This window comes from Xyrauchen texanus, chromosome 34 (assembly GCF_025860055.1).
Source record: "Xyrauchen texanus isolate HMW12.3.18 chromosome 34, RBS_HiC_50CHRs, whole genome shotgun sequence".
NCBI lineage: Eukaryota > Metazoa > Chordata > Actinopteri > Cypriniformes > Catostomidae > Xyrauchen > Xyrauchen texanus.
Genome location: NC_068309.1, coordinates 5,508,986 through 5,532,196, shown reverse-complemented (window position 1 = coordinate 5,532,196; position 23,211 = coordinate 5,508,986). Strand labels below are relative to the sequence as shown.

At 43.6% G+C, this 23,211-nt stretch overlaps 1 protein-coding gene across 1 annotated transcript in view; it reads right to left on the bottom strand.

The window, feature by feature from the left end:
• The window catches only part of LOC127627436 (phospholipase A2 inhibitor and Ly6/PLAUR domain-containing protein-like), a 349,614-nt gene that overhangs the window by 319,186 nt on the left and 7,217 nt on the right, over window positions 1-23,211 (bottom strand). The gene's annotated exons all lie outside the window — the stretch shown is intronic.

Below are 23,211 nucleotides of genomic sequence, written 5' to 3'. Positions count from 1 at the left end.
ACAATGTCTTTTCGCGGATATTCCCCCATTAAGTCAATAGTGTACCCAACTTATTATTAGCAAATCAGCCCTCCCAGCGTCAAGCCACAATGGATAAACACAGCCCGGGATGCATACTAAAACAAACAGAACGCATACAGCCAACAGCTCACCCCAAATGAAATATTTCTCTACCTATGGTAACGTACCCAAATGATGTGCGGCTCAGCTCAAGGATCCCCATACGGGAACAGCTCGGAAAGGCGGTGTCAAAGTTTGCAGCAGCCTACATGCTTCCCAACAACACAGAAACCTTCCTTATACACACTCACGCACCTATAGCGCACCTGGATCTAATTAGGTGATTACCATTCAGTTAGTACTCAGGTTGTTACTAAAATTAAACTAGGCAGCTATGCCTGCTACACTAGCAACAAATATTAAACGCTGCGGCGCCTCTCGATGTTAGTGTTACGGTTGTTTACTTTACGTGATTAGGTTAACCACTCTCAAAGGTCCGCCGAAACGCCACTAAAGACATGGATCATCACGAAACAAGACAGAGAAGTCATTGCAATTGCATGGCAGGGTAAGATATTTTCGTTCGCCTGCAAATTCTTTTTAATTAGCTTCGCCATCTTTACGTATTTTTGTTCAGATATAGAGGTACAAACTCAAAGAAAAGAAAAAACAATTACTTTAACTTTACAAAATCGGGGTCGTTATCATGCTGGAATACTGCCCTGTGGCCCAGTCTCCGAAGGAAGGGGATCATGCTCTGCTTCAGTATGTCACAGTACGTGTTGGCATTCATGGTTCCCTCAATGAACTGTAGCTCCCCAGTGCCGGCAGAGCTCATGCAGCCCCAGACCATGACACTCCCACCACCATGCTTGACTGTAGGCAAGGCACACTTGTCTTTGTACTCCTCATCTGGTTTCCGCCACACACGCTTGACACCATCTGAACCAAATAAGTTGATCTTGGTCTCATTAGACCACAGGACATGGTTCCAGTAATCCATGTCCTTAGTCTGATTGTCTTCAGCAATCTGTTTGCTGGCTTTCTTGTGCGTCGTCTTTAGAAGAAAAGATCCTTCTGGGAAGACAGCCATGCAGACCAATTTGATGCAGTGTGCGGCATATGGTCTGAGCACTGACAGGCTGACCCCCCACCCCTTCAACCTCTGCAGCAATGCTGGCAGCATTCATACATCTATTTCCCAAAGACAACCTCTGGATATGATGCTGAGCACGTGCACTCAACTTCTTTGGTCGACCATGGCGAGGCCTGTTCTAAGTGGAACCTGTCCTGTTAAACTGCTGTATGTTCTTGGCCACCGTGCTGCAGCTCAGTATCAGGGTCTTGGCAATCTTCTTATAGCCTTGGCCATCTTTATGTAGAGCAACAATTCTTTTTTCAAATCCTCAGAGAGTTCTTTGCCATGAGGTGCCATGTTGAACTTCCAGTGACCAGTTTGAGGGAATGTGAGAGCGATGACATCAAATTTAACACACCTGCTCCCCATTCACACCTGAGACCTTGTAACACTAACGAGTCACATGACACCGGGGAGGGAAAATGGCTAATTGGGCCCAATTTGGACATTTACATTAGGGGAGTACTCACTTTTGTTGCCAGCGGTTTATACATTAATGGCTGTGTGTTGAGTTATTTTGGGGGGACAGCAAATTTACACTGTTATACAAGCTGTACACTCACTACTTTACATTGTAGCAAAGTGTAATTTCTTCAGTGTTGTCACATGAAAAGATATAATCAAATATTTACAAAAATGTGAGGGGTGTACTCACTTTTGTGAGATACTGTATTTATTGTAAATATATATATATATATATATATATATATATATATATATATATATATATATATATATATGTGTGTGTGTGTGTGTGTGTTGAAACCGAGAAAAGAATAAGAAAATGGCTGACAAGGGTGTTTCATTGTATATTGAGAATTTGCAAAAGCAATGTAAATCAAAGTTCACTCAAGGAAATAGTTAAACAAAGGGTCAGTGATATTCTTTCTGGAAAAGTGACCAAAGAAACAGTTTCTGATGTGCAAAAATATTTCAGGAGTTTTGAAACATTGTCCAAGGAAACCATTGAAACTCATAATTAATTGCTGGAAATGCCAATGCTTCAAAATGAGTATTAACAGCAACAATGGTGGCTTGTCTGCAAAACGAAAGAAAATGAGTTTATCACTAGTGTCAAAAAGATGCTGGAGTTTTATATGATGATGGAATGTCTTTAAGAGACACAAATATAAATCCTGATGACATCCAATGTGTATCCAATGCTTCAAAGAAAGGATCTCGCTTTAAAATCCATTCCTCATCTGGTTCTACGAAGGCTTCAAGCACTGCATCTCTTAGTCTCAAAGCTAAAGCTGAAAAGCCAGCCCTTTTGCAGTCCATAGCCGCATTAAAGAAATTGCATGTTCTTGAGGCCAAAGGGGATTATCTCCAAAGACAAAAGGAAAAATTGTGGAGGGAAAGGGAACAATTACAAATGGAATCAAAATTAGCTGCTGCTACTACAAAATTGTCTGTGCTGGGATCAAGTGAAGGAAGTATTGAAGGAATGAGTGAGGAAGAGGATCCAGTGAATGCATATTATGTGAAGCATGTAAAATCATGTACATCAATTAAATGCTCTAACCCAAAGGCGCCTTTACAACAAAGAAATGTAAGTTCTCAACATGACAATTTGAGTGTACGTCAAAGGAGGGATTAAGCATGCAAACTCAGGCACCAGCTTCAAGGCACTGTAAACTTTAATTTGAAAAGCAGAAAATTTTAAGTTCCTACGGGCCTGAAGATAATGTTCACACACAATATTTGTTGCCTCCTCAAATTACCACTCAAGTTTCTACCTTGTATGATGTTGTACAGCAGCAAAATAACATTACTGCTCAATTGCTTCAACTGCAAGCTTTGGTTTCTCTTCCACCTCGAAGGATATTGGAGTATCCATTGCAGTATGGCTCTTTAATTAAAGCTTTTGAACAAGCCATTGAAAAGAAAACAGGTGACAAGCAAGAATACCTTCACTATCTAGAGCAATATACAAGAGGAAGGCCAAGAGAGTTAGTCCGTAGTTGTCACAATATGAGAGCTGATCAAAGATATGATCGAGCATAGAATCTGCTCAAAGAACATTTTGGTAGTGAAATTAAAGTAACAGCAGCATATATGGAAAAGGTCATGAGCTGGCCTATGATAAAGTTTGAAGATGTTGATGGTTTGGAGTCTTTCCATTTTTCTGAGAAGCTGTTGTAATGTAATGGAAGATTTACAGCATATGGACGAAATGAATGGTCCATCCAATGGTGGCTGGTGATAATAATTTTGCTCTCCTTTCTTTCTGGCCAGCAAATTTCTCAATGACTCTCTGATTAAAGTCAGTCATCTCAGTAACAAGTCTCTTTTCCATGGAGAGCAATGCCAGTGCATTCAGCCTCTCCTGGGCCATGGTGTTTCTGAGAAAAGTTTTTATTCTTTTCAAGGTTGAGAACCACCTCTCAGCTTCAGCCGTGGTCATGGGTGTGGTAATGAGAACTTTTAGGAGAGTCACAGTTTAGGAAAAGACTTCTTCGAGATTATTCTCCATAAACAGCTTGCTTCCACTGAGCATCGGGTACGCTTTCATGGTGCTGCTCAATGCATCTTCAGGAAAGGTATCCTTGTACTCATCAAACCTGTCCCTCTGCAACGAGGTGGCACAGACAAGGTGTTCTGTGAAGGAGAAACGCTCCCTAGTGTGTCCCAGGATCACAGACCTATAGAGATAATTAAATATATATATATATATATATATATATATATATATATATATATATATATATATATATATATATATATATGTGTGTGTGTGTGTGTGTGTAAATGTATGGTAGTAACCTGGAGTAGGCCACTAGTTGTCACAGTTGCAATGACTTTCAAAATAAAAAATAGAGCCATTTGAGTTGGTGGCTTCATATTTCATTTCATTTATATAATCATTTATTTTTATGTTGCCAATTTATTATTTTTGGGATGCTGTTGTATAATATTAAAATTATGATTTTATAAGGATTTATACCAAACAAAAAATGTTTTCTTGAGTCTGTAGAATATGATATGTGGGCAGGACATCTCTGCAGCACAACAATAATGTAAAATGGTATTTTGACTAATTTCTATAACAAACTCACCTCTGCTGCAATCCTTTCACGCTCTTCTGGTCTGAGTGCCCGGCGCCTCTTTGTTGGCTGAGAACCACTGCTTTGCTCACCAATGGAATGGAGAGAGCTTCCTTTTTTTCTTCCAGCGAATGCCTTTTTTTTGTAAATCAATGACAGAGTTTGGTTTAACTGCTGCCATTATCCCTGCAAAAGTGATCAGCCTAGCAAAGGTTTGGCGGAGTCGCCTGCACACTCGCAGTAGTGGCCAAGAATGAATGACAGGTGACGAGAACCAATCAGATTGGATAAAATAACATGTATCCAATTCTGATTCGCCATGGACGCAGCGACCTGCGCCCGGAGGAGAATCTTTAAGAAACCAATTAGAGACCAGCTTCAGGTCACATGCTGCCCGAATATGTAAGGACTCAGATAGACATCCATTTGTCCGGTGTCCCTTGCCCATGAAACATATTGAAAAACATAGAAAATATTTAACCGATTAAAGCCAGTTTTTATTAAATGCTGAGGCTCTTACTACCAGCCTGCACATCGTATGAGTAAACTATTTTATTTTTATTTCATTTTTATATCATTTTGTATTCATGTATATTTCTGGAATTTTGATTGGGGCTGAAGCCCCAGCCCTCTATTGACAAGCCGCCACTGGTTCCATCTAACCTTCGACTTATTGTGATGAAGCTGCCTTACAAGTTTCGAAAAAAGTGGAGGGCTGCTGCCTGTGAGCTACAGGAGTGTCGCGGCAACAGGGCCATGTTTTCTGATTTGCTGAGGTTTATTGAGCATCAGGTAAAGATTCTTTCTGCTCTATTGTTTGGAGATGTAGATAGTGGGCAGGCATAATCTAAGCTAAGCCTAAATATACCAGTAAAGGTCTTGCAACTGTTTCAGCTGTTCATATTGTTTCAGAGTACAAATTACCTGTACTAGCTCAACCAAAAGACAACAACAATAAAATGTGTATTGTCTGTAAAAGCTGCCATTCATTGGAAAGGTTTTCAGGTCTAAAGAACATGACACAGAGAGAAAAATTGAGCATCTTAAAAGAAAATGAATCCTGTTTTGGGTGCTTGAAGACTACACAAGTAAAGATTGTAGAAACCCATTAATCTGTGATGACTGCAATCAAAGGCATCCCACCTTGCTCCACATAGAAACCAAAGGCAAACCATCACCATTACCAGTAAAAAATTGCTGTGTGTTGCTACTTTGCAGGTTTGTGGTCAAACTAGGAACGGGAATGAGGAGTGTATTCTGTCTATCATTCCAGTACAAGTCAAGGCAAAGTCAGGTAGCTAGATTGTCAACACCTATGCGATTTTGGATCCAGGAAATCCGGGAAGCTCCATACTAGGGTTTGGCTAGGGTTTGTTTTTAGCCTAGCATGGACCCACGCCCTCTTGCCATTCTTTCGCTTCCTCGCACACCGCTTACGACGTCCCCTCCAACGGGCACCGGCATCAAGCTATGCCGAGGACTGGAGGCTGGTCTCCGCAGCAAGCAGAGTTCGTGTAGCAACTCCTGCAAGTCATCATGCAGCTTGGTTGTTGCATGAATCTTATATTTTAACAGTGTCTGGCGATGGTAGACAGGAACACCGGTTGCTCCGATGTCCATGTGCCGTAAAAGTTGTGCTAAGTGACAAAAAGCAGTATTTTGGATCCAGAGTGGCCACTGCGTGCTACAGAGCCACCATCTTGGATCAACATTCCTGTTGGTCACCTGTTAACATCACATGATATTTAAACTTCCCGTGGGTTGTTTCAGGAAGGGATAGGTGGCGGGAACGTATGGTTCTTACCATAGATCCACATGCTTTAATCTCTGTGAGATATAAACTCACCTAAAGGATTATTAGGAACACCATACTAATTCAACAAGGTGCTGAAAGCATTCTTTAGAAATGTTGGCCCATATTGATAGGATAGCATCTTGCAGTTGATGGAGATTTGTGGGATGCACATCCAGGGCACGAAGCTCCCGTTCCACCACATCCCAAAGATGCTCTATTGGGTTGAGATCTGGTGACTGTGGGGGCCATTTTAGTACAGTGAACTCATTGTCATGTTCAAGAAACCAATTTGAAATGATTCGAGCTTTGTGACATGGTGCATTATCCTGCTGGAAGTAGCCATCAGAGGATGGGTACATGGTGGCCATAAAGGGATGGACATGGTCAGAAACAATGCTCAGGTAGGCCGTGGCATTTAAACGATGCCCAATTGGCACTAAGGGGCCTAAAGTGTGCCAAGAAAACATCCCCCACACCATTACACCACCACCACCAGCCTGCACAGTGGTAACAAGGCATGATGGATCCATGTTCTCATTCTGTTTACGCCAAATTCTGACTCTACCATCTGAATGTCTCAACAGAAATCGAGACTCATCAGACCAGGCAACATTTTTCCAGTCTTCAACTGTCCAATTTTGCTGAGCTCTTGCAAATTGTAGCCTCTTTTTCCTATTTGTAGTGGAGATGAGTGTTACCCGGTGGGGTCTTCTGCTGTTGTAGCCCATCCGCCTCAAGGTTGTGCGTGTTGTGGCTTCACAAATGCTTTGCTGCATACCTCGGTTGTAACGAGTGGTTATTTCAGGCAAAGTTGCTCTTCTATCAGCTTGAATCATTCGCCCCATTCTCCTCTGACCTCTAGCATCAACAAGGCATTTTCAGCCCACAGGACTGCCGCGATACTGGATGTTTTTCCTTTTCACACCATTCTTTGTAAACCCTAGAAATGGTTGTGCGTGAAAATCCCAGTAACTGAGCAGATTGTGAAATACTCAGACCGGCCCGTCTGGCACCAACAAACATGCCACTCTCAAAATTGCTTAAATCACCTTTCTTTCCCATTCTGACATTCAGTTTGGAGTTCAGGAGATTGTCTTGACCAGGAACACACCCCTAAATGCATTGAAGCAACTGCCATGTGATTGGTTGATTAGATAATTGCATTAATGAGAAATTGAACAGGTGTTCCTAATAATCCTTTAGGTGAGTGTATATTTCATTAAATGGACAACAAAGCATTTGAAATGGATATCGCTGTGTGGACATTGTTTATTCCAAACTTTGATTAAAGAACATCTTATCACCTTGCCCTGGCTTATTGTTTTTCTTTTGTTTTTATAGCAGTCACGGTAAAATTACAGTAGAAATAATGTTGTAAATGTGAGTGAAATTACAAGAGCAACTGTGAACTTACATGTACTGCTATACCTACATTTTACAGTAAATTAGAGCATTTAACTAAAGTTGAGATTTTTCACTGCTGTGATATGTTAACCTGCTTTTGCTGTAAATTTCAGTAGTCTTTCCCTTTTTGTCAATTTAATTTGTAATGTGAACAATAAATACTTCAAAATAACAGAAAGAACACACTGGTGATCACCCAAAGGCTTGGACAACCATGGAAGGCAACTGTGGTGGAGGATCACAAAATTCGTTCCTTGATCAAGAAAAACCACTTCACAACAACAAGTCAAGTCAAGAACACTCTCCAGGAGGTAGGCGTATCATTATCAATGTCTACAATCAAGATAAGATTTCATGAAGGGAAATACACAAGGTGTAAACCACTGGTAATCCTCAAGAATAGGAAGGCCAGATTAGACTGTTCAGAAAAAAGCCTGCCAAGTTCTTGAACACTTCATTGGACAGATAAAACTAAGATGAACTTTTACCAGAATCATGAGAAGAGAAGGGTATGGAGAAGGGAAGGAACCTAACTGATAGTTTTTAAAAAGCACGTTCGACATTAAAAGCACTGAAGCAACTATGTCATATATTTGTGGCGGAGACACATTTATGTGGCCAAGTGTGAGAATGTGTTTATACAGTCAGAGGCCAATCAGTAAAAATGCATTAAGTGACCAAGTGACATTTCATTAACCTTAACATTTAATTTAATGAAGAGTTAGGGTCATATTTAACTTTATCAGAAATTTAAATATGAAAATATTTAGCCTTCCATGTTTACAATAAACAAATGTACAGATTGTGTAATTATTATACAGAATATGTGTATTTAGCAATGCCTATTGCCTACAGACTGAGCTCTATGCTGGGTTTCCATCCTTGTGTTTAGCATTTTTAAAAGCGCATTTCGAAAGATTTTGCTATATAAAATGTAAATCATTGCACACTGCTATCCACTGCATCTAGTGCATTGTCTAAAGGGAGCCCGCCATGATTATGGAGCATTTAAATGACCTCCTTAAGATATTGCTTTGGGGAGAGTTGTACTGTATTGGAGTACAACCAGATTTCCAGAAAAGTTGGGACATTTTGTAAAATGCAATAAAATAAAGAATCCGTGATGTTAATTATTTTTCAACTTTATTTAACTGAAAAAATTATATTAATTAAACTCCCAGAATTTAATATTAAATTCCAATATTTTCACTGACCAACTTATTTTGTAAATAATCAAAATGTGATTGTGATGGCTGCAACACGCTCCAAAAAGTTGTGACAGAGATGAATACATATATTGTTTTTAATTATTACAATTATTATTATTCTATAATTACTATTATTTTTAATTATCTTATTTCATTAATTTACATATATATATAAAAACAATTTGGGTAATTTTATTGAGTTATTTTTGTTATTATTATTTTTTCGAATACTTTTTTATTTGATTTTATTTGTTTTTGCATTGTTTGTAGTATTTGAATTATTTGCATATTTATAATATATTTATAATAGATTTTTAATAGATTTATAATAGATTTTCATATTTATAATAGATTTTTATAAGATTTTTATATAATAGACATATTTATAATAGATTTACTGCAGTTGTACATTTGTAATGTTTTGTGCTATACTTGTTATCTGCTATAATCTCTTAGTGTTCTTGCTAATTGAATCCAGGTGATTATCCTTAATTAGTATACAAAGAATGTTTGCTGGAATATGAGCTCTGACATACCAGCTTCATCCTGATAAGCAAGTTTTAAGTTGTGAAAGGTCACAAACAATGCTGCCAGGCTCTCAATAAATGCCTCTGAACATGGGCCCAGGACAACTTCCCTTTCAACTGACAACATCCACTTGCTTGGGGTCATGAATTCACCTATTAAAAAATATGTAAGGGCATAAATTAATAAGTGTTGTTAAATTATGGTTCATGGGTAGCTCATGTTAACTAATAAAGACACTGACACTATAATACTATAAACTAAAAGATAATGAAGATTACGGTTACTAATAAGGATTACTATAACTAAAGGAGAGAGTAGAGATGTAATGGTATGAAAATTTCATATCACGATTATCGTGACCAAAACTATCACGGTTATCAGTATTATCACGATATTGTTAAAATGCTGAAAAAGTACTGATACACACTGAAATCATTTAAACAGGTTTTATATTTGAAAATCAACAAACAAATAAAATTGGAAAACAAAAGAATAGCAAATTAAGTATAATAATAATAATTATTATTATTATTGGTGTGGTTACTGTTATGTATTACCTTGTCTTGTTTCACCGTTGCCCTTGTTTATCAGTTTTGTCACTTTTGTAACTCCTTAGTTTTCACTTTTGTCCCTTGTTTAGTTCCATAGTCTCCTTGTTAGCTTTCATGTTCACCGTTCATTGTTTACACCTGCCCCCGTTAATTTGCCATTTGCTTCTGTTTATCATCTTGTTACCTTGTTTGAGTTCTGTTTGTTCATTGGCCCCTTTGTCCCTCGTTCATGTATTTATACCCCGGTTCTTTGTTCAGTCCTTGTCTATCGTTGAATGTTGTTGATGTTCGCTCCCATGCCTGTGTTTCCGTGTTCCCAGTTCCTGTGTTTTCGTGTTTTGTTTTCATTTTGCCCATCGTGGTAGTTTTGTTTGTTCATGTCTGTTTATTTCCATTTGTGTCAATAAACCCGCATTTGGATCCTCATCCCTTGTCGGCCTCTGTCCGCATTCATAACAGAACGATAGACCCAAACATGGATCCAGCGGTTCTAAAAGCGAGCTGTCAGCTGCTCAGCCTAATGCAGGGAAACCGTCCGGTGGAAGACCACATCCGCGATTTTCTCGCGGTTGCGGGTGCCACCGACTTCTCCTGACTCCTCTCTAGTCGTGTTTTTCCGGGCGAACCTGAACAGTGCGCTCAAGGAGCGGTTGCCACCGGCAACGCGCGGCTGGACGCTCCGCGCGTTCGTGAAGGAGACTCTGCTGGCCTGCGGTTCCTCGTTCACTGTGGCCGTCGTCGAGGAGGACCCCGTAGCTCCTCCCACAGTAGTAACCCTCCATTAGCCCGTGGTTCGTCCCTGCCAGCGAGCCAACCTTCATGCCTGCCTTGGTCAGGGAGCCAACGCTGCCAGCTTCGTCCGCCCGGAGGAGGAGGAGAAGAAAGGCTTCCGCTGCCCCAGAGCCCACGCCTGCCCCGGTCTGCGAGCCAGAGCCCACGCCTGCCCCGGTCTGCGAGCCAGAGCCCACGCCTGCCACGGTGAGCGAGCCAGCACCTACGCATGTCACGGTGAGCGAGCCTGCGCCCCCGCCTGTCACGGTGAGCGAGCCAGCGCCCACGCATGTCACTGTGAGCGAGCCAGCGCCCACGCATGTCACTGTGAGCGAGCCAGAGCCCACGCATGTCACTGTGAGTGAGCCAGTGCCTGCGGCCTCTACCGTCAGCGAGCCTGTGCCCTCGTCAGCCAAGGTCAGCGAGCCTGAGCCCTTGCCAGCCACGGCCAGCGAGCCTGAAGCCACGCTGACCAGGAACAGCGTCCCAGCTTCGCCAGTTGCATCAGCCCGGAGGAAGAGGAGAAGGGGAAAGGTCTCTGCTCTCCAGCCTCCACCTGCCGCAGCCCCGTGCCCTAAACCCCCCTTGGCTCTGCCCTCAGCGCCCAGCGAACCCAAGCCGGCGTATACCACGGTAACCCAGCCAGAGCCTGTCGCCTCAGAGGTCAGTGAGCCAGCACCTGTAGCCTCGACAGTCCCTGAGCCAGCGCCTGTAGCCTCGACCGTCCCTGAGCCAGCGCCTGTAGCCTCGACCGTCCCCGAGCCAGCGCCAGTAGCCATGACCGTCCAAGAGCCAGCGCCAGTAGCCATGACCGTCCAAGAGCCAGCGCCAGTAGCCATGACCGTCCAAGAGCCAGCGCCAGTAGCCATGACCGTCCAAGAGCCAGCACCAGTAGCCACGACCGCCCAAGAGCCAGTGCCAGTAGCCACGACCGTCCAAGAGCCAGTGCCAGTAGCCACGACCGTCCAAGAGCCAGCGCCAGTAGCCATGACCGTCCAAAGGCCAGCGCCAGTGGTCGCGCCCGTCCAAGAGTCAGCGCCTCTCGAGCCTCCCAGAGCTCCTCCTCCCGAGCTTTCCAGAGCTCCGCCTCCCGAGCTTTCCAGAGCTCCGCCTTCCGAGCCTCCCGAGCTTTCCAGAGCTCCACCTCCCGAGATTTCCAGAGCTCCGCATCCCAATCTTTCCAGAGCTCCGCCTCCCGAGCTTTCCAGAGCTCCGCTTTCCGAGCTTTCCAGAGCTCCGCCTACCGAGTCTTCCAGGGCTCCTCTCGAGCTTCCCAGAGCTCCGCCTCCCGAGCCTTCCTGGGCTCCGCCTCTCAAGCTCCTCGAGCCTTCCAGGGCTCCGCCTTTCAAGTCTCTCATGCCTCCCAGAGCTCCGCCTCTCAAGTCTCTTGAGCCTCCCAGAGCTCCGCCCCTCAAGCCTCTCGAGCCTTCCAGGGCTCCGCCTCTCAAGCCTCTCGAGCCCCCCAGGGCTACGCCCCTCAAGCCTCTCGAGCCTCCAAGGGCTCCGCCCTTCAAGCCTCTCGAGCCTCCCAGGGCTCCGCCCCTCAAGCCTCTCGAGCCTTCCAGGGCTCCGCCTCTCAAGCCTCTCAGGGCTCCGCCCCTCAAGCCTCTCGAGCCTCCCTGGGCTCCGCCTCTCAAGCCTCTCGAGCCTTCCTGGGCTCCGCCTCTCAAGCTTCTCGAGCCTTCCAGGGCTCCACCTCTCAAGTCTCTCGAGCCTCCCAGAGCTCCGCCTCTCAAGTCTCTCGAGCCTCACAGAGCTCCGCCCCTCAAGCCTCTCGAGCCTTCCAGGGCTCCGCCTCTCAAGCCTCTCGAGCCTTCCAGGGCTCCGCTTCCAGAGCCTCTCGAGTCTTCCACGGCCCTTCTCCCCGAGCCCCCTACGGCTCCACCTCCAGAGCCTCCTACGGCTCTGCTCCCAGAGACTTCAGAGCTTTCTAGGGCTCTGCCTCTCGAGCCTCCTACGGCTCCACCTCTCAAGCCTCCTACGGCTCTGCTCCCAGAGACTTAAGAGCTTTCTAGGGCTCCGCCTCCCGAGCCTCCTACGGCTCCACCTCCCGAGCCTCCTACGTCTCCGCCTCCAGAGCCTCTTACGGCTCTGCTCCCAGAGCCTCCCGAGCCTCCTACGGCTCCGCCTCCCGAGCCTCCTACGGCTCCGCCTCCCGAGCCTCCTACGGCTCCGCCTCCCGAGCCTCCTTTGGCCCCGCCTTCCGAGCCTCCTATGGCTCTATGCCCAGAGACTCCAGAGCCTTCTAGGGCTCCACCTCTAGAGCGTCCTACGGCTCTCCCACCTGAGCCTCCCTCAGCTCCACCTCCAGAGCCTCCTTCAGCTCCACCTCCTGAGCCTCCCGAGCCTCTCCCGGCTCCGCCTCCTGAACCTCCCTCGGTTCTGCCTCCTGAGCCTCCCCCAGCTCCACCTCCCAACCCTCCTACGGCTCCGCCTCCAGAGCCTCCTTCAGTTCCAACCCCTGAACCTCCCTCGGCTCCGTCTCCCGGGCCTCCCTCAGCTCCGCTGGCGCCCTCAGTGGCCAATCCTCCTCCCAGGCCCCCTGAACCGGTCCTTGCCCCATGGCCATCTCCTAGGCCACCAAAACCGGCCTCTGGCCTGTGGCCACCTCCCAGGTCCCCTGAGCCGGTCCTTGCCCCACGGCCATCTCCTAGGCCACCAAAACCGGCCTCTGTCCTGTGGCCTCCTCCTAGGCTCCCTGAGCCGGCCCTTGCCTTATGGCCAACCCCCGGGCCTTCTAAACCTGTCCCTGCCTGGTCGATACCTCCCTGGCCCCCTAAACCTGTCCCTTTGTGCCCCCGTGGACTGTCTCATTTCCCCTCGTTTCCCCCCTTGGACTTCCTGCCTGCCCTTCGTGCCCCCTTGGACTGCCTTCTTGCTCTTGTGCCCCCCCCCCCCAGTCTGCCTCCGGTGCCATCATGTTGTTTTCTGTGGGGTTTTTGTCTTTGGTTTTTTTTCTTTAGGATCATCTGGGATCCGATCCTTAGAGGGGGCCTTGTTATGTATTACCTTGTCTTGTTTCACCGTTGCCCTTGTTTATCAGTTTTGTCACTTTTGTAACTCCTTAGTTTTCACTTTTGTCCCTTGTTTAGTTCCATAGTCTCCTTGTTAGCTTTCATGTTCACCGTTCATTGTTTACACCTGCCCCCGTTAATTTGCCATTTGCTTCTGTTTATCATCTTGTTACCTTGTTTGAGTTCTGTTTGTTCATTGGCCCCTTTGTCCCTTGTTCATGTATTTATACCCCGGTTCTTTGTTCAGTCCTTGTCTATCGTTGAATGTTGTTCATGTTCGCTCCCATGCCTGTGTTCCCGTGTTCCCAGTTCCTGTGTTTTCGTGTTTTGTTTTCATTTTGCCCATCGTGGTAGTTTTGTTTGTTCATGTCTGTTTATTTCCATTTGTGTCAATAAACCCGCATTTGGATCCTCATCCCTTGTCGGCCTCTGTCCGCATTCATAACAGTTACATTATTATTATTAACTTACACATTTTAAATGATGAAAATATGTTGGTTGGGTGACTAGACTACAGGACATGTTATTACACAGCTCTCTGAAATTCTTGATTCTGGTTGCTCATCCTGAAACTCTGTCTTCTTTCATGTCTCCTTTCATACACAGCATGCCGTTTCTCAGACACAAAGTAGACCACTGAATTCTGGTGAACAAGAATTAGTTTAATTCTGCCAACCTCCAAACCCTCATCATTACTGGCCAAAAGAACAACCATGTCTTTCCTGTACTTTGTTCCTTTCAAAGTGATTTCAGTAGCCACTAATGTGTGATGGGAGTGGTGGTGGTGTAGTGGTTTAAGCACATATCTGGTAAACTGTTAATCAGAAGTACACTGGTTCGAACCCCACAGCCACCACCATTGTGTCCTTGAGCAAGGCACTTAACTCCAGGTTGCTCCAGGGGGATTGTCCCTGTAAATAAGTGCTCTGTAAGTCGCGTTGGATAAAAGCGTCTGCCAAATGCATAAATGTAAATGTAATGTACTGCCCAGCTGAAAATCAAAATGATCAACTGATTACTTGTTATAATTATCAGAATAAAATTCAAAGCACAGAAAGCTGAGCACTTAAATAGGCTTGGAGAAGCTGGTGCCTTTCTGCAAGTGTTGCACACACAAGTTTTTGAAATAAAGCATTTCTCTTGATTTGCCAAGTAATCAATGTACAGCTTAAGATCAGATGCCACAACACCCTCAAAGAGGTCAAGGCCAAGGCAGGGGGGGGCAAGCCAGGCTGACAAACATGAAAATAATTCTGCTTATGGAATGGAGAGTTCAATTTGACTCCAACTACATTATTGCCACTGGCAGCAAGTTCCTGAAGGTTTCTTTCATAAGACTCCACAATTTGCTTCATAGCAGGTTCCAAAGGTGTGGCAAGAAATGTGTCTGTCAATGGTGCAATACCTGCAGATACGTAGGCTTCGGATAAAGCCCTCGACAAAACCACCAATGGTGTGGGATCCCTGGTTGTCACCTACGATGGAACACAGAGAAGCTTTCACAGTTTTGCCATCATTCACAACAACACCATTCTCTTCAAGATTTTCAATTAGTGATCTAAAAACACGAGCTGGTCCAAAATACTTAAAATCTTGCTCATTACACAAAAGAACAAGTTCCATGTGGTCTATGTTTGACCTGTTGTGAGGTAAAATATCAGACAAGGTAAGATAAACTGCCAGCAATTTGTGTTTCTTTTTACTTAAACCCAAAGGATTTACCATTTCAAATGAATCAAACCCAGAGATGATGGATCAGTTTGAAACAGAGAATTTTCAGAAAACTTTTTACCATGCTTTACTTCCTGAAACAGACCATTTTCAGCTGTTTGTGAAATTGTGAGTGCATCTGTTCATATTGATCCTTCACAGACTGGCAATGAAACAGAGCACTGATGGTCTGCTTAACTGGGACATACTGAGCAAAGCACTCTTTCCCATTTCTTTCACTAACTCCTAGAAAAATAGGGACTGGCTCAACATAGTGGAAATCTTGCTAGAAAGCAGTCTTTCTCCTTTGTGCTGCACTTAGAACAGCACTATTACAAGCCGTCCGTAAATCCTACCTAGACAACTGATCTAGCTCATCATTAATCCTCACCTCTGGTAATTCAAGCAAAGCAAGCTTTTCTCTGTTTACGAAGATAATAAGACTGCCCAATGTCGTGGATATTTTGAAAATCTTCAACAATGCCTTGAATAGAAGACTCAGGTAATAGCAATTTAGCTTGCAGTTTCAGGTAGAAGAGGGTTACATTTCTTAGAAACAGAGATTCATCCACAACTTCAGGAAAATTGTGCCCTACAACCTCCGATCTTGCTCTCAGACACAACATCAGAAACTGGAGTTCCCCTTCTGTCGCTCTCTCCACGTTGTGTCAGAGAAGCGACACTAGGGGTCTCTCTTGAGCGCAGATATCCACCTCTGATCTATGAAAAAAGGCCAATGAGAAGTTGGCAGCCGGTATTTGCATATCCCGGACATACGGGTATTTAAGCGGCGCAAATACGGGAGTTCATTCAGAAAATTTCTTCGGAGCCGATGGTCGGATCTGCAATTGCTGCGTGTTACACACCGAGTTCCTGTCATTCCTCTGCTGCATGCTGTTGGATTCTACGGCGTACAACAGTGGATTTCTCCTGTTTGCACGGCTGTGCATTCCTGCCCCTGGGCGCTTCGACAGTTGCAGATTATAAAGAACTCTCACGAGTCCTGAGGAAGTTTCTCCCGTTAATTCGAGACAAACACGTCCTAGTCAGGACAGACAGCACCACAGTGGTAGCCTACATAAATCACCAATGCGGAGTATGCTCCCTCCACATGTCACAGCTCGCCCGACGTCTCCTCCTTTGGAGTCAGCAGCGACTCAAGTCACTGTACGCCACTCACATCCCCGGCAACCTCAATGTGATAGTGGACGCGCTGTCAAGACAAAGCTTGCCCGGCGGAGAGTGGAGGCTCCACCCCCAAGCGGTCCAGCTGATCTGGGACCGGTTCGGCAAGGCCCAGGTAGACCTGTTTGCCTCCCAAGAAACCTCCCACTGCCCGCTCTGGTATGCCCGGACAGAGGCTCCCCTCGGGGCAGATGGTCTGGCACACAGCTGGCCCGCGGGGCTGCGCAAGTACGCATTTCCCCCAGTGAGCCTCCTTGCACAGGTACTATGCAAGGTCAGGGAGGACGAAGAGCAAGTCATTCTGGTGGCCCCCTACTGGCCCACCCGGACTTCGTTCTCGGACCTCACGCTCCTCGCGACAGCCCCTCCCTGGCGAATTTCCCTGAGGAAGGACCTTCTTTCTCAGGGACGGGGCACGCTCTGGCACCCGCACCCAGACCTCTGGAACCTCCACGTCTGGCCCCTGGATGGGATGCAGAAGATCTAGCTGGCCTACCACAGACCGTCATAGATACTATCAACCAAGCCAGAGCCCCCTCGACCAGGCATCTTTACGCCCTAAAGTGGCGTCTGTTCGCAAACTGGTGTTCTTCCCGAGCTGAAGACCCACAGAAGTGCACGGTCAGTTTGGTCAGTGCTCGTGTTTCTACAGGAGAGGCTGGAGAGGAGGCTGTCCCCCTCCACTCTCAAGGTGTATATCGCCGCCATCGCGGCTCACCACGACATGATAGACGGCAAGTCTCTTGGTAAGCATGACTTAATTGTCAGGTTCCTCAAAGGTGCCCGGAGGCTAACTCCCTCCCGGCCTAACCTATTCTCCTCCTGGGATCTCTCGATCATCCTCACGGGCCTCCAGAGACCCCCCTTCGAGCCGCTAGATTCAGCTGGACTCAGGGCCCTCTCTCTCAAGACTGCCCTGCTGATCGTGCTCGCCTCCATCAAGAGGGTCAGGGACCTTCAAGCGTTTTTGGTTCCGCAGTTCAGCGGAGGAACTCGCCGACCCAAGCCACTACGGGTACCCAAACTACCCTGTACTGGAATAGGTGCTCCACAGGTAAGGCCTCCTGCTCGGACTCCCCCTGTGTGTGATTCCGCGGTACTGTCCCCTCACGAGCGGACCCCCGTGTTTCCCTTAGGCAGTTACAGCTGCCTTGGTCACCGTGCTGTATGCTTCCCCCTTCTACGAGGCTGGATCTACAACCGCACCAACTTTTCCACATTGGTCATAACAGGCCATGTGATGTATTTGCCACTCTTTGCCTCCCCTGCAAGGTAGGTGTGGCCTCCGCAGGGTCTTCTCCCCCTGAAAGAAGGGGACGAGATGTTGTGTCTTCCCTGCCACGTCGCTGAGCCGAGCCACTGTTGTGGTCGGACCATTTCCGGCTCCTCAGAAAAATCCTGAATGAACTCCCGTATTTGCGCCGCTTAAATACCCGTATGTCCGGGGGTGGGATATGCAAATACCGGCTGCCAACTTCTCATTGGCCTTTTTTCATAGATCAGAGGTGGATATCGGCACTCAAGAGAGACCCCTAGTGTCACTTCTCTGACACAACGTCCCGTTCCCTCCATCGGGGAACGGAGGTTACATATGTAATCTAGACGTTTCCATGACCATAGCAGGCTCTATCAAATGGTTTACAGAGGACATTTTGTGTCTGTGATACATGTGATGCAAATGTAGATCTCACCTTAAATGTCCTGTTGCAACCAAATGAACCAGATCTCCAGACCTGTCTGAATATGGCTCTTCAAATGAGACAAAAACTGTCTTAGGGTCCCACATTGAACTTCACAAAAGTCTACATGGCATTTAAATGTTTTATCACACATCTGAGCCTAATACTCTTTAGCAGACCTGTGATGTTCCCTGTGATGTCTGTATATGTGGGACTTCAATGAAGAAAACTTAGTGAAAACATGTGGGCCGTCAAGCACACCACATCTAAATCATGAATTAGGCACATTTCTATGCAATTTCACATGCTGCACAAAACTCAGGATTGTATTGCTCTCAATATTACAGAATTGACAGATAAACATGTTCAACTGCAAACCACAAAACTTCACAAGCTAATACCTGCACAGCAATAAAGCATGTGCAGAGCAATTTCCAATGTACTTTCTAATGAACAACGAAAGTACAAATATGAATACCATGCAACCTTACAAGTAATATTAACATAAAAAAATAAAAAAAATAAAAAACATTTGCAAATTAGCTAATGGCTTGGCAGTCAAGTGAACCACTACTGAGTTGCGTAAAATCAACACAATTTAATTGTATTATTTTAATTTCAATGTTTAAAAGTTTACATAAACTACCAACAATCTAAAATAATGTAATACGGAATAGTTACCGAAAATGTAATAGTAACACGGATGCCCAGTCACACTTTCATGATGAAGAAAATATATCCAGCTAATCGTAAATATGTGACTTTGTACTCACCAAGCAAATTCAGTATCATAAAATTGGACAGATAATCTAGATTATCCATTTTGCAACATAACAAAATAAAAATAATAGTTATACAAAGAAAGATCTTGATGAATGGTAAAATAATTATTGGATGCAACAGGATTTCACGTTTTAACTGAAACATGAATAACTGGCTACACTCACCTCTCTCATTCTTGGTCCTTTTATTGTAGCGCGCATGAAGTGAGCGTGAAAATTGAGCGATTATGCAGCGCGCGAAAAGTCCCAGGATGTCCGCTGCTGATGACGAAATGACATCACATGCACTGCTACACCGATGTCGTTGTCTAATCATGTGTGTTTTTGAAAGTTTTAAACTACTGGATGTGTACATTATATAATCAAATGTCAGAGTCTGCATGGTGTAAATAATTCGTTACAAAGGCTGTATTTATTACAGTTGACTATTGCTTTAGTGTTATTGACTTGTGAAGTACCAAATTTTTATTTCAAAACTTGTGCAACAGTTGGATTTTTTTCTTCTTTAAAAACAATGTATAAAAATATAACAATTGTATGATATCCTGTAGCATTTACTGCATAATCATGTCTCCAGAATTCATAGGAAAATGCAATAACCTTAAAAAACACAGTATCTTATTGTAGATATTACTGTAAAACTTACAGTAATTATTTAGCATGGTCCCACAATTCATAGCAAAATACAGTAGTCTATTGTAAATATTCACTGTAAAAATTACAGCAGTTTACAGTGTAGGTTTATTTTCTGATGATTTCATCTTATGGATAATGAATATTCCATATATAGAAATAGAAGATTGTTGCTTTTTATTACAAAGGTTCTTAAGACTTTTATATTGCCAAAAATCATTGAGGGCATAAAAAAATAACACAAGTTAATGAAAATTAAGTGAATTTTCATTATCATGAAACACCAGCGGAACAAAAATATGTGCAAATCATTAGTAAAACAATTATTGTGTAAATTGTGGCATTTATTTAAACGAGCATGCATTTACACATACATTTATTTTCTCATGTTTCATGAATTAGGCAAACTTACTGCTCAGTCAGTACACTGCATGTTAGCATTTCTATAAGACTTTATGTGAATGTGGGGGCCTGGGTATCTCAGCGAGTATTGACGCTGACTATCACCCCTGTAGTCACGAGTTCAAATCCAGGGCGTACTGAGTGACTCCAGCCAGGTCTCCTAAACAACCAAATTGGCCCAGTTGCTAGGGAGGGTAGAGTCACATGGGGTAACCTCCTCGTGGTCGCGATTAGTGGTTCTCGCTCTCAATTGGCCACATGGTAAGTTATGCGTGGATTGCGGAGAGTAGCATGATCCTCCACATGCTGGGAGTCTCCATGGTGTCATGCCCAACGAGCCACGTGATAAGATTTGCGTATTGACGGTCTCAGAAGCGGAGGCAACTGAGACTTGTCCTCCGCTACCCAGATTGAGATGAATAACCATGCCATCACGAGGACGTAGTAAGTAGTGGGATTTGGGCATTCAAAGTTGGGAGAAAAGGGGATAAAAAATGAAATAAAAAAAAAAGAGTTACGTGAATGTAAGCATTTCAATGTACCGTTTATAAGCATAAAATAGAGTAGAGGAGCATTCTACACACTGAATGTCACAGAGACTGTAGCATTGCTCTATAGATTGAAGTTGTTTTGAATAGTTTGTGTGAAAAATCTTTAATACTGTAGCATATCTATATGCATGTATAAATTTATTGGAGTAAGATCAATAAATATTCTTCCTCTAGAATTTAAGGAGGTGCATGCAGTCTGCGGTCCGGCGTCCTGCGGTACAGGTGAAAGTAGAGACGTCGGATTAGCCACGCCATCACTTTCCAAAACCCCAAACTCCAAAGATACCAAATTAGCTTTATTGAGACCAACATTGTGCAGAAACAGTTGTTAAAAACAACATGGCCAGGATTGGGAAGGTTACTTTTACAAAGTATTCTTATTCAGTTTTGCTACTCTCAAGTAAATGTATCTTGTTTGAAGTATTTTTTAGATATTTTTACAGAAAACTATATTAAAGGTCTAACTAGAAAAAAAAAGTTATGCCCCAACGTGAGAAATAATGATGAGAATAAGACAATATACCAGAAAAAACATGACATGATCGGAGTGGTGTGCTGCATACATGGTTTTTTATACTTCAATGAATCAAACTTCTCGAGGGATATTGTGCTTACCATTCAGTTTGGTGAGTGTTTTATTGTGTTTAATTAATGGGGTAAAGTTGCTGTAAATGTTTAGCTACACAGTATCAGAAATGATCACGAGTCTTTCATCTGAAGTCAGAGTCAAATCTCGAGTCTTTAACACTGGAGTCCAGGTCAAGTCTCAAAGGTGGGATTTCCACGTGTTATTAAAATACTCGAGCAGCATAATCACAACATCCCATCTCGTATCCATTTTAATAGCAGGTTGTTTCTTACATAGTGATGTTCAACTTCCGAATATTTAATATAGGATGAGATCAGTTTGAAGTGCACCTTATGTTGAGATCATAGATCATAGAAACCATTGCCACCAACGCTCTCTACGATCAACTTAACTTGCGATGCTTTTGGGTGACCAGTATAGGCTAACAAGCTATTTTCAACGTACTGTAGATCATTTGATGTAACACAGATCTTCGTTTAAATGAGAGAAAATTAGGCAAACCTTCTCTGCTGTCTTATCGATCTTCATCTGTTCACATTTGAGCACAGCAGTAAACCAGAGTCACTCTGGAGTCAACTCCCCACTTTGATTGGCTAGATTAGAGCTGTCAGTCTAGAACTAGTGGACCAATGGGATGCTAAACCCCGCCCTGTTTGGAATGAAACTCTACCTGCAAAATTTGGAAGCGCAAGTGAAGAAATTGGAAATGTGAGCAAAGAAAAACACAGCAAGTGTGCAAAAAATGTAAATAAGAGCAAAAAATGTCAGATGACTGTTTATTATTTTTTGATCTGTGAGCGCAATACATTGGGTGGGAAATTTACTCCATAGTATGACGTTAGCCAATCACAACAGTGTGAGTTTACATTGAAGTCTTAAAGGGCCACACCGAGCATTTCGGACAGCGACAGGGTGGAACATTATTACATATGACTCAATTATGACTGTTTGTTGCAAAAAACTTTACTAACATTATAAGTGGACCCCATGGAAGATAATAAAGTGATACAAAACAATTTATAAAATAGTATGACCCCTTTAAGAGCAAATAAACCAAGGTAATTTTAAAAACAGTCTAAAAGCCACCTGTTTATGCTATTAAAGCAGTACACACTTCCCTCATTAACAATGGAGACCAGCATTTCCATTATGCTCAAACAGCGCTAACAACCTTGTCCATGTGCTCCAACACTGGTTGCCCATCTTTTTTCCCTCTCGCTTAAATACAACATTTTCCCACCATTTCCAATTGTTTTACACCATTTTGTTAAAATCAATTTAACCCTTGCCTTCCCGTTCTTAAATACAATATTATTGTATAAATACATAAGAACATGAGATTGAGTTGAAACACCAATTAATAGGAAGCATAAAACATTTGCAAAATAAAACACCAATATATATTGAAAAGTGGAGTAAAACAAGAAATAAGTCATTTGAACACATTCAAATCCTGTAATGGAAACTGACTCACAATGAGTAAACATTATTTTATATTGTTACTCAAAAAACTTAAAAGTATACACCAAAGTTGAATAATTTTGCGATATATCTATTATCCCTATATTTACCAAAATCACTGGGGACCTTTTAACCCAGATGTTCATACACTTTGTGAAACTCAGTGATCTCAGTGAAACATGAATTACTGGATACACTCACCTCGTCTCACTCTCATTCTTGGTCCTCCTCTGGTCATTGTAGCGCGCATGAAGTTAGCGCGAAAATTGAGCGGTTATGCAGCGCGCGAAAAGTCCCAAGATGTCCGCGGCTGATGACGAAATGACATCACATGCACTGCTACACCGATGTCGTTGTGTAATCATGTGTGTTTTTTTTTTAAGTTTTAAACTACTAGATGTGTACATAATCAAATTTCATGGTGTAAATAATTAGTTACAAAGGCTGTATTTATTACAGTTGACTATTGCTTTAGTGTTATTGACTTGTGAAGTACCAAATATTTATTTCAAAACTTGTGCATAAGTTTTTTTTTTTCTTCTTTAAAAAAAATTTATAAAAAGAAAACAATTGTATGATATCCTGTAGCATTTACTGCATAATCATGTCTCCAGAAATCATAGGAAAATGCTATAACAGTAGTCTACCTTAAAAAACACACAGTATCTTATTGTAGATATTACTGTAAAATTTACAGTAATTATTTAGCATGGTCCCACAATTCATAGCAGAATACAGAAGTCTATTGTATTCACTGTAAAAA